The sequence below is a fragment of the Mesitornis unicolor genome, unplaced genomic scaffold, assembly GCF_000695765.1.
Source record: "Mesitornis unicolor isolate BGI_N332 unplaced genomic scaffold, ASM69576v1 scaffold8381, whole genome shotgun sequence".
Classification (NCBI taxonomy): domain Eukaryota; kingdom Metazoa; phylum Chordata; class Aves; order Mesitornithiformes; family Mesitornithidae; genus Mesitornis; species Mesitornis unicolor.
In genome coordinates, this window is record NW_010161641.1 from 4,307 (window position 1) to 15,128 (window position 10,822).

The window sequence follows — 10,822 nt, forward strand, 5'->3', positions numbered from 1 at the left end:
TGGCAGCTCCGTAAGTGAGAGGGCAGAAATCCTCAAAGCACTGTCCAAGTGGACGCAATGGTAGGATCCAGGCCCGACGTTGTAAATTATAGAAGGTAACGAGCAAAGCGCTGTTGTCCATGTCCCTCCCCTACAGCTGAATTAGGTCCCCGTCCATGCGTAACCTGGCCTGGTGAAGTCAACAGACCCGGGCGTACGGCTAAGGTTACACGAAGGATTTCGCTTGAGCTGGAGAAGAGGCGAGCAAAGGCAGAGCTTGCTGCGGGGGCTGTCAGGTGTAACGGGCCAGGGCCCAGCCTTCGCCGTAAATCCCCAGCAAGGAAACAACAGGCAGATGGCCATAGGCTCAAAAATACTTCCTATTAATGTAAGGAAATACCAGAGATGTCCTCACTGAGCAAACAAGTCTTACGCACCCAGGAGACTGAGCATGAAAATTAGATTAAAAAAAAGAAATCCTAATATATTCAAGAAATATTTAAAGCTGAACTGCCAGACCTGAGACCCCAGACAATTCCAGTTTTAAGGTGCTATGGGCCCAAAAGGATCGGACACATTGCTGATGCAGTCTTTGAGGTGTCCTAAACTATTTATGTGAAAACAGGTTGGGGCTGTATGGGAGGAGAGGAGAAACCCAATCTTGCCCCAAAAGCTCACCCTGGGCATATGATATTTGTGGTAGAGGGAGAGCAGAGCGAGTTGCTTGCACTGTGCCCTCATGCTGGCTTTTCCCAGCTTGCAGGGGCTGTAGAACATCACCTGAGACCAAAGGCAACACTGAGGTGTTTGGGGCTGCTGTGGGTCTGTGGGTACCGCATCTGGGGGAGGCAGGAAACATCCCCATCCTCCCCGTGGCTCCGACAGGGGCAGGTTGGGCTGCCTGGGGTGGCTACAAGCGGCCAGCGACCGCAGGCGATGAGGCTGACCCCGCGCTCAGGCAGCCTTGGACTTTGCCACCACGGTGAGCTGTGCCAGCTCATGTTGGGCAAGGATAAGAAATCCAGCCCCATCCCCTCTGCTGCTGGTGGAGGTGGCCTCAGGTCTGCCGAGGGTGGGCTGCTCCCTGTGCTGGGGGATGGAGGATGTGGATAATTCAGGCTCAGAGAGAGGGGGCGTGAAGCCCTTCTGACGTGTTTGGTGTTGCAACCTGCTCTTATCTTTGTACAAAGAGTCCAGCATCTCTGTGCTCCTCCCCAAGCCCTCTCCTAAATCTGGGCTGTGCTCATGTGTCCACCTATGTTTTTAAGCCTCTCTTTTGAGGCTTTTTTTTTTTTTCTCTTAATAGCCACACAGCTTGCATGAGCTCCTTTAGTGAGGAGAAGCTGTGGCAAGAGGAGCAGGGCACTGAGAAGGGCTCCATCCTGCCAGACGTTTTGGGGTCCTGTCTTGGGTAAAGGCTCCATGGAAATGGCCCCATGCCATTACAGTAACTGTGCTGGCCTGGTCCTGCTCACAGCCTTGGTCCTTTACCTGGCAGAAACTGGCACAGTCCCACTAAGGTCACCCCAGAAGGGCACCAGCAGAGCTACACCAGCCTCTGAAGAGCTCAACGGGCATCTTCTTAGTTGCCAAATGGAAAAGTATACGTATTTGACAGTTGCAACCTTTCCCTGAGGACTTTAGAGTCTTTCCTGTGTGAGGCAGTCATGCCAGCAGCTTAGCAGCATCAATCCTTATTAATTTGTGATTGGAGCTACTCCTCCCCAGGGTCTCTCATAACTCCTTCCCACAGCTTTGCCTGGCACCACTAGAACGAGCAGATGTTTTGTGGCTCATGGCTGCCCCTTCCATCACCCAAAAGACAACATCCCTTCGTTGTCACCACGAGGACACGCGTCCAACGTGCACCACAAGGATGTGCCCACCACCCCCACTGCCGTTAAACCCTGCAGCTTCAACCACGAGAACTAATGCAGCGTGGCCGGTGCCTTGCAGCGTGGGAGGACGTGACCTCCCCAAGGCGCACATGTCTGCACGGACAGTTCAGGTGTGTTCACTCACATGCTTTCACGAGTCTCTGCGATGTCCCTCCTGGCCTGGTACAGCACCACTGTCACCCTCCTTGCGCAGGGCAAAGAAGCGAGGAAAGGGGGACGGAGCGAAGCGGTGCCAGCAGCCCAGGACTGTCACCCTGGGATCCCCATCGCCAGCCCCACAATTGACTAGAAGCTTGCCTCAGTGCTAACTGCGGCTGTGAAGTCACAATCCCATCGCTGTGATGCGGAACCCTCGCTGCTGCTGGGGACAGCTTCCCATTCCTGATTTGACAGCGCCACCTCGTGAGGTGGCCCCGCTCCTGGGGACGCTGCGGGGTGCAGGCAGCGGTCCTGTCCTGCCCCACCTCTGCCTGCGTTTGGTGCATTTTAACCCATCCGTGCCCATGCAGGTGACAGTAACAGGGACTGCAGCCACAGCGACACAAGGGGACATGACAACACGACACAACACAACTGCGTTTTGTTGATGGCCTGAAGGAGAAAGCTCGGGGCTTCTTAGAAACACAAAATTGGCAGAGTCCGTCCTGCAGCCTCCACTCAGGCAAGCACAGAAAAGGTGTCCAGAGAGGCCACAAAAACCTCTGTTCCACACAGGCCACGAAACCCTTCCCACTCCGACCAACAGCACAGAGCCACAGACAAGCAGACCCACTTCTCTATTATGAGGTCCATAAGAGACCCCAGGCACGATGGTGCCCAAAACCTGGAGGGCACTAGCAGCTCTGCCAGGTCTGACACCACAGCGTTATGATAGGAGGATCAAATACCTGGGGAGCAGATTCCTCCTCCTGCCAGGGAAACAGGTCACTGCTGCAGCGAGAGAGATGTGGTTCCTTCTTTCTTTCTGCTCTTCCCACCAGAGGGTCTTCAAGGTTGGGTCTCCGTCCCAAATCTGATGAAGCAAGACAGCTGATAAGGAATCCAGGATTGCTCAGACTGGGGCAGACATATTAGGACACTAATATGTCTCGCCTCAGCAGACACCATGACAGCAACCATGCATGGTGCCAAGGTGCAGCCGAGAACCTGGTTTGAAGGCAGTAAGTTTGCCCAAGTGGGGAGAGGGGAAGGGTTTAATTCCAGGACTGCCCAAGTGCGTTTGGAGGGCTGGTGATCAGAAAAGACAACTCCCTGAAGGATAGCAAAGAGGGAGATGCTGAGAACCCCAAGGTCCCCAGGAGTCTTGCAGTTACCCCTGATGCCTTGCCAGGACAAGCGTGTCACAAGCAGCGCGGCACTCCGGAACACGTCCCTGGAAGACGACAGCGTGGCAGCCATTGCTGGGTTACCTCTGCTGGAGGCTACAGCCCCTCTAAGCACACCCCAAGGGGGACAGCAGGGAAAAAGCAGCGTTAGGCTTCTGACACCTGAGTCCTCCCCGGGGCACAGCTGTGCCTTCACCCCAGCGGATGCTGTACTGCACATTCCCCAGAGCTGTCCCTCTCAAAACTCATCCTTTGGGTCACATTTCTATCACATTTGGCAATACAAAGCCCAAGTAACTTTCTCTTCTCCCCCTTGCAGCAACTATAGCCTCCACGGACTTGGGGCTGCTGCTGAGAGATGATGTTTTTGTTGACTTTTTCAACACATTTCTGAATCTTCCCTTAAGTCCACTCTGCACCATAAAGCCCAGGACCTTTCTGAGCTCTTCTTAGGTGAACTTTCAGCTTCTGTCATGTTAGAGGCCCCAGGAAAATTGGGAATACACCACACTCGGGTTGGAAAATGGGGGAAACCTGAAGACGTCAGCTTGGATACTGAGGTCTGAAAGGGAAGATGATGCCCTTCTCTGTAGGAAGGATTAACTAGAGCAGCTGGGCTCTGGGGTCCCCTGCCACCCTCCATCCCTTTCAGCTCTCCCTTTTCCTTCCAATACAGGTTTTTGGCCAGACACCCATTTACATCAGCAGCACGGGCCGGTGGGACCTCTCTGGCCAGAGCTGCCAAGCCTCCTGGTGAGAAAATGCCCCCAGTGAGGAGGAGGGAGAAAGGCACAGGGCAGGGGAGGGAAGGAGCCCGTTTCTCATTGCCAAGGCCACTCTCTGGCTCTCTTGTTCGTGCAGCTGGGGGATTATTTCAAACCCAGGTGTCACTTTGCTTGTAAGCCCTGGGAGGAGCACAAGCCATTTAAAGTCCTAGTGCAGCTAATGGGGCCCATCCAGCCCTCAGTAAACATCAACAGAGTGAGTTAAGGAGAGCTTGTGCGGTGGCAGAGAAGGAGAACATGAACCTCAGCCCACTGTGTCCCATATTCCTCCTGAATTCACCAGGACCTGTTGATCCTCAAACCAGCTCAGCCTCCCCACGCACGTCCCCTGGCCCCACCGCTGCGAGCACCGTCTATGGTGCTGGGGTCCCTTCCCAAAAGGGAACCTGCTCCTCTCAGAGCTCCTTCTTGCCGGGGCTCTGGGAAAGCAGGCAGGCTGCGAGGAGATGCAGCCTTGCAGGCAGCCACGCAGCACCAGGGCTCCCCGGTTTGCAGGCAGAGCTTACAGGGATGCGGGCAGGGGCTACAGCTCAAGCATCCCTCCCTTCTTTCTCAGCACAGGGATTTCTCTAGCAACAGGGTGCCTTCCCCTGCCTCCTTCCCCCGTAGCAGAGCCTAGCTACTCACCCTAATTCCCAGGCGAGAGACCGCTTCTTGCTCTCAGTCTACTCCTCTCCTGGGGCGTGGGGTTTGTAATGCAGGATCCCAGCCCCCTGGCTTTACTGGCTTGGCTGGAAAAGCACCAGCTGCCTCACTTCTGCAAATCCAGCTTGTGCCTCCACGTCGTCCTCTGCCAGAAGCTCCTGGGTTTCATTCGGTCGGGGGAAGCAGGTGAGTCATCGCCGCTCGGAGGAAATCGGAGCGGCTTCGCCACCGCAGCAGGGCTTCCTCTCGCCGGGGCTGTCACTGCCTGGTGCCTGCCCAGCGGGTCGTGCCTCTGCTCCGGGTTAAAAAGGCATCCCCTTTTTTAGGAACGAAGCAGATCCCCACAGCCCTGTTAGCAGAGACTTGTTGCCTCTGTGGAGTTGAGCTGCAATAGCTGCTTAGCAGGGTTTACCATGAGATTCACGGGTGGAGCAGGGCTGGAGAGCATCCTTGGACCCAGGAAATGGGTCCTGGCATTTCAGGTTTGTCACTATGCTGGGTGCCCAGAGCTCTTGCACTGTGTTGTGATATGCTTCTCATCTGATGTGTCTACACTAGGAAAACAGGCCTACACCATGGTCTGTCTTATCTCAAGCATCAAGTCTGAATTGTGCTCAGTTTACCCCTAAAATGAACCAGTTCAGCCCAGCCAAGCACCTTGTCAGCCCATGTGTCAGCACAAGATAAGGCCACTGTAAAGAAACCTATGGCAGCAGGGATGCAGATTTCATTTCAGAAAAATAAGCAATCCATCAAGGCTTGTTCCAGTGCTGTTTCTGGATGCATTGCTGCATCTTCTCCAGTTGGGTTTAACCTCAAGCTGAAGGAGGCTGAGGACAAGCCCCAAATGCAGGCAAAAAAGATGGACTTTTGCAAGGAGAAGTGGCACAAAAGCTAGGCAGACTATCCCCCATGGGCAGGTTGTACTGCATCCTTGCAAAAACCATACCGCATCCCACACGGCCTGTCCAAAACTCCCATTTCAGTGTGGTTTGCTGGTCTCCTGGCTCACAGCACTGCTGCCCTCCAGCAGCCTCTGCCCAGGAGGCGGGGGGATGCTGGTGGGATCTGGAGAGCTTTCTTGGGTTCCTGAAGTGCCATTGCCGGTCCATGGAGACTCATCTCCTGGACCTGTGGCATGACCTGGAGGAATTTCTGCCCGTGGCGCTAGACCCCAGCAGAGAAAACAGTTTTTTCCTGAGCCATTTGATCGGAGAGGAGATATGCAAGACCTATCTGGAGGAGGGTACCATTCAGCAGCTTCCCCTGGAGACCGGGACTGTCAGGAGCTTGCGGCACCACCTGATGTCTGGACAATTCTCCCCCTGGATATTCAACACCCAGAAGGAGATTTGCAAGGTACAGAGCAGTGCTGACAGCGGGCAGGCTGGGAGATACAGCTGGCACTGGCATGGGCCCAATTGGGCAACCTGGGGATACAGCTCCCAGCAGAGCTGTCCTGGGTGTCTTAGCGGTGCGTGACCTGCCCACAGCATCACTGCTGCAACCTTGGGGTATGGCAAGGCTGGGGGATGCTGGCTGCTGCTGAAGCCCCAGCTGAGGACATCCCCCATTTGCTTGTCCTCAGGTGCTCTGCTGCTTCTACGAGGAATTTCTGGCTGACAACGACAGGACATTCCTCCAGTTTATGGTAAAGGGGATACACAGGGGCCATGGGCATCCTCACAGGCAGCTCAGCAACCAGTGAGGATGTGAAAAGTTGGAGAGGGAGGAGAAGCCCTGCATTAGCTGCAGTTGTCCAGCATCCCGCTGCATCCCCTGGGCAACGCTGCCACAGGGTGATATGGCAGAGCCTGCCCTGCTCCAGCCACCCGCAGCAATGAGCCTCAGCTCTCCCACCACAGCATCCCATCAGTCAGCAACACCACAGGCGCGCCCTGTCAGAGCTCCCTAAGACCACCCATGACCCGGCCTAAAAGCAAGAAGTTTTAAAAGCAGTCTTCCAGGATCGGCAGGGATGAGCCCAGCAGCAGGCAGCACACTGGGTGGCTGCCTCATGGGCAAAACACTACTTTTTTTCCTTGCCCGCAGCAAATACAGCCATTAATGTGACTTATGCACAAGACACACATGCGTATGTCCCTGTCCCAGCAGGAGTGCCTGGCCAACACACTGGGGGAAGAGGCCACGCAGACTTTTAGCTGATGATTCAACCACGCTCAAGTTTTCCACATATTTTTTCCACTGTGTAGAGGGATGATTTAAGAAAGAGTCACACAAGCAATCATCTTCCCAGACTATTATCCCTCCCAGCAGCAGAAATACCCCTAATATCTCAGGTTTGTTAACACCCTAAATGCCAGCCTTACACCAGGAAACCTCGCAGAGAGAAATGCCCGAGCATCCCACTGCCTTGGCTCCCTGCAATACCTGTGCAGGCAGTTTTGCTCACCACAGACAGTGTTCTTCAAACTGACCATTCGGTTTTTCCCCAAACTGCAATGCAAAATCAGTAGCTGATCCTGGAAATGGCAAGGAGAGGCTGTCAGGGCTCGTGCCCCCAAAGCCCTGGCTCACAGAGGTGCCGGTGCCTCAGTCAGTGAGAGCTGAGCATTTTGGAAAAAGTCAGCTGGCAGCTCCCAACACTGATTTGCTAAATGCTCTTGGTTGTAAGTTAATTAGCTGCCTACATTTTAAAGCATTTCTTGTCAAGGAAATCAGCCCACAGAGCATAGACCTGGGCTGGGAGTGCAATTAGCACTTCAGCAGGTGTCAAGGCCACACTCTCGACAGGCACCATCCCCTGAGCCAAACTCCTCCCAGATCTTGCTGCATTGGTGTCAGGGGAACTGCTCGGGAGCTTAGCAGGGTTATTTTTGGTGCCTGCTCTCAGCAGCGTGTATCTCAGTCAGAAAGCAGCCGCTCTGCCCCCGCTGCTGGGGGAGCTGTGTGAGCTGCTCACCGGCAGGAAGGACACAGCAGGTACCAGGGAAAGCAGCCAACCGAGGAGGCACACGAGGTTACCTGTCTGCCAGGGACATCTTCAGGGTTGTTTTCAGCCCTGCTGGGTGGATGCTGACGAGATGTCAGTTGCTGGCAAGCCGTTGTCTGGACTATCTGAGGGAGTCCCTGCCACATCCCACTTGTAAGCAGATGTGAGCCAGCTTTAAGCAACTACATGGATAGGTTTAAGGTCTATGCTGAGCTTCGTGCTCATGTAGATTTCTTCCAGACAGCTCAAAGCTAAAGCAGAGATCTAACTTAGGTAGGTTTGTACCCCAGGGCACAGTAAAGCATGCAGGTAGCCCATCGGGCGTGGTGCAGGAGCAGCTCCTCAGATGGGGTATCTGTGCAATCACCCTCTGCCCTTCTCACTGCAGTGTCCGCAGAGCGATGTCCAAGTGCCTGAGAAGCAAAGCCACGCTGTTGGGAAAGATGAATGTTTCCTCCCATCCCAGTGGATAAATGAGTCCTTGAAGCTGAGCCAGGCCTCGCATGACACAAGGAACTCGGAAGGTCTCCTCTACGAGCACTACCAATTAATTGCTGCTCAGGACCTCAGGAAAGGGGGCTCCATCCAGGCAGATGTGGAACCCCTCCTGTGCAGGACCGGTAAGAGGAAGCTCTGAATTTCTGCCAGGGATCATGTTGGTTCAGGGTGATAAAGCATGTTTCACTCATCCATGGTGACCACTGCCCCTAACACACAGCTTTTGATGCATTGCTGTATTTCTGGCAGCACTTGGACATCATGGAGTGAGTTGAGACAGGGTATCTAGGAACCATCAGCTGTAATCCAAGTTCTGGCAGTGACCTATGGGCCAAATTTCTCCCTGCCAGCACCAGAGGCACCAAATGCCACATTCCTGCCTGTGTCAACAGATCAAAGAGAGGCAGCAAAGTGACTGAAAGTGAAAGCCAGCAACAGCTGCTGTCGTTCTATTTCCACACCTTGACCTTCTCCTGTGGATGCTGGGACCAGCCACAATGGTGTAACACCTAAGCTATGTCTTCTCACATCATCTTTTGAGAATGATTAAAGAATACCAGGACCTGTTCCCCCCAAGCAAAGCGCAAAAGTCTAACCTTCGTTTGTGGCATGCGGCTGGGACCTTCACGACAGACAAGCTGGTAAGGAAAGACCCTCTCTGCTGGCAGGCTGAGGATGTCATTCAGGTAAGAAAGACAGGAGATGCTGTGGGTCAAGCCATGCTCACATGAATGGGTCCGCAAAGACGACAGGCATATAAAGAGCCAGAAGAGTGGGTGTCTCAGGATGCTGTGCCGAAATCTGCACACTTTGGTGCTGGAGTTGGGAGATGAAGTCCACAATTTTGCACAGGCAATGAGCACACACACACATTCATGCAATATCTGGTTTTCTGATGCAGGTGCCCCATGATGCTGTTGCATTTCTCTCAAGCAGTAATGTATATGCAAGTTTGTGTCCCTTCCACAAAAAAAAAACCAGGAGGCACTAAATGAAGCTAAGGTGACACAGGCCAAAAATAAACAAATGGAGATGGTTTTCCATGCAGCAGGGAGCTGACGTACAGAGTGCTTTGCCAAAGGATGTAGATCCTGAAAGTTTACACACAGGTTTGAGAGGAAGCTGGAAAAGCTATTAGGAAAGAGCTCCCACTGAAATTGCTAAATACACAGAAACCCATCTAGATCAAGAAGTCCCTGGAAGTTAAAGTGTTTGGGGACTGGAGAATATTGTATATGGGGAAGTAACACAGATGTTTTACTTTTCCTTCTCCCTTGTTATCTGCTTGTGGCCCCTGTGAGAGACAGGGTAATAGCTAGAAAGACAGGTAGACTTTTGATCTACTGTGGCCATCCCCTACGAAAACAGAAGCACTCCATGGGCACAAAGAGAAGGATGGATGGAGGAACCAACCTAAGGGGAAAGCTGCACACTGGATGGGTCTGAATTGCCTGGAGAGCCCACAGGAAGGCTGTAGTCCACGTAGGTAGAAAAGCCCTCTGCAAGTTACTTGCATGCAGGTAAAGCAAGCACAGGTGAGGTGAAGCAGGGTCTAGGTCAGCATCAGGTGTCCAGCTGGCCTCAAACCCAATGCTGGAGCAAGCAGGACACAACAGCTCTTCCCCTCTCTCAGACCTGCCCACCAGCTCAACAGGGAGCAGCAGCACCACAAACACATTACGCTCCCACACGACTCCTCGTCAACGACCTCCACTTTTATCTGGAGATAGACAAGTAAGTTCCCTTTCCACTGGATGCTCAGGCTCTAGCCCAAACCCATCCTGCAGACAGTGCCCATCTCTCAGCAGGGGATAAAGCCTGGTCCATGTACTTGTTATCATGCATTAAGGTGTGTGCTGCCACTCTTAAACTCCTATCAGCACCTCTATGCAAGGTTGAACATCACATTGCAGCAAAAGACACAATCTCACCCTGTATCTGTCTACATCTAATCTGCTCATGGTTACCTGCCTCTGAAGCTGCACTTCTCATTCCACATTTCGCTGTTCCACACCTCCTGGATTGCTTTTTCTGAGCCAGTAAATATGGAGCTAAGCCAGAACATGACTGTCTAGCCTAGCAGTCAGAGCACTTGCCCCAGAGCAAGACCCCACATGTCTTTGCAGGTTTTCCAGGCTGGCTGATTCAGCTGAAGCTCAGGGAGCCCGCAACACGTGGTCAGAAAAGGAAGTTGCTTTTCTCAGAAAGAAAGCCACCATCATCAGCAAACTCTTCCTGAAATCCGATATTCCCCCCAAATTGCGGGTAAGATGCTGGGACCCGCCCAGGAAGGGCGGGGAAAGGGGAGCCAGGCGGAGGGTTGGATCTGCTCCAGCCAAGCATGTAGTGAAGGTTCAGAGCATGTTCTGGAGCTTAGGATCTTCACTTGGGCTCCGTGGGAGGGAACTGATCCACCACCAGACCCATGCTAGCACATGGCCCAGACAGATTGAGAACAAGTGTGTGGACAAGAAGATGGTGAAATCCCCTGCCTGTTGGTGAAATGCCAGAGTTGAAACACCGTGATGGGTGCTGCACTCCACACATTCAGTCCTTTCAGCTTCCATCATCCCCTCCCTATTGCATCTGCCTCTTCCCCTTCAGTAGCCATGGGTCTGCCTGTCTCCTTTTCAGAAAGCACAGCACAGTGCTTTCCACAGAAATCCGAGAGAGATCCTGCCCCTGTGTCAGGGACAGCCAGCCAGGACGTAACTAGTACCTCTTCTTAGAGACTGCTGA